This window comes from Triturus cristatus, chromosome 10 (genome assembly GCF_964204655.1).
Source record: "Triturus cristatus chromosome 10, aTriCri1.1, whole genome shotgun sequence".
NCBI classification, from domain to species: domain Eukaryota; kingdom Metazoa; phylum Chordata; class Amphibia; order Caudata; family Salamandridae; genus Triturus; species Triturus cristatus.
In genome coordinates this window covers 1,173,692,560-1,173,694,118 of record NC_140593.1, presented here as the reverse complement: position 1 = coordinate 1,173,694,118, position 1,559 = coordinate 1,173,692,560, and the positions used below count along the sequence as shown (strand labels likewise).

The 1,559-nt window shown below is 41.2% G+C and overlaps 1 pseudogene; it reads left to right on the top strand.

Annotated features, from left to right (window-relative positions):
* The first annotated feature begins 376 nt into the window (after nucleotides 1–376).
* LOC146796904 (olfactory receptor 5V1-like) lies at nucleotides 377–1,313 on the top strand (annotated as a pseudogene).
* The last annotated feature ends 246 nt before the right edge of the window (nucleotides 1,314–1,559 follow it).

Sequence of the window (1,559 nt, the reverse complement as noted above, 5' to 3'; positions counted from 1 at the left end):
TGGGGTGTCAAACTTTAGGGCTTCTCCATGTCCACAGAGACAAGGACAAAATGTTAGCAATGCCATTGAGTGGCTCTTCCAAAGCATGCATGCCTCTGACACCACTGACAGCAGTGTTCATCCAGGACTATAGGGCGCCCTAAATCAGAGCAACACAATGCTCTCCCCACCTTTAAATGAGGTGGGGGAGCTGAGTGGGCTGAGCGTTGGGCTGGCAAGAAATCTTCTAACTTTTGTTAGTTCCTCAGTTTAATCAACCTCTAAATAATGCACTACTTTTCTGTTGTTCTTGCCTACATTCAATTTGTAATTTCTAATGCTATTGTTTTTATTTCACAGCATTAATCTCTCTGCAGGTCATCTTTAAAACAAAGCTATGGAAAATGCTTCCACAGTGACAAAGTTTTTCATGGTTGGTTTTGCCAATGATTCTCAGCTGAGGTATTTGCTATTCAGCACATTCACTCTCATCTACATCACAACTCTGCTGGGCAACTTCACCATCGTATTCCTCATTACAATAGATTCTGAGCTTCACACTCCTATGTACTTTTTCCTGGCAAACCTCTCTTTCCTTGATATTGTATGTGTGTCAACAACTGTCCTGAAGCTGTTGGACAACTTGCTTGAAGAGAGGAAGCCCATTTCTTTCTATGCCTGCGTCACTCAGATGAGTTTTTTTTCAGATTTTCATCATCGCTGAATGCTTCCTCCTTGCTGCTATGTCATATGATCGGTACTTAGCTATTTGCCACCCCTTAAATTACACTCTTCTTATGAGCCAGAAGGTTCAACTTAACCTTTTGTCTGGGTGCTGGATAGTTGGTGGCCTTAATTCTGTAATACAGACAGTTCTAGTTTCTACCTTAAACTTCTGTGGGCCAAATCTCATTGACCACTTTTTCTGTGACATTCCAGCCCTCCTCAAGTTATCCTGCTCTAACACCTCTGTCCACAAACTTGTTATTTTTGTAGAGGGGTTCTTAGTTGGAGTGCTCCCCTTCCTCATTGTCTTTGTCTCCTATATCCTTATAGTCTCTGCTATTTTTAATATTCACTCTGCCAAGGGCAGGCAAAAGACATTTGCTACCTGTGCCTCTCACTTGGTGGTGGTGACCCTCTTTTATGTCACTGGCATGTGGACGTACATCATTCAACCGACTGCACCCCACTTACTTAATGACAGCAAAATACTGACTGTGGTATACACCATTTTAACACCCATGTTCAACCCTTTTATTTACAGCCTGAGGAACAACCAGGTGAAGAGTGCTGTCTGGAGAGTGATGGGCAAAAACACACTATCTGCATAACCCATCCTACTTTGATTAAATAAGTCACATTCTTCTTGATCACTCTTCATTGCAGGTGTTTTTTTTCATAGGAAGGGTAAGATGCTGAGATACCAATGGAGGTAAATCAGATACTAGAGCTCTGTAAAAGACATCAATAAGATATGCCACTTCAGTTTTATTTCAATGTGTATGTCACATACCTTTTATGTTCCTTTACTACTCCTTGATTTCTCAAATAAATTAGCAGGCTGTTTTTTGTATCAC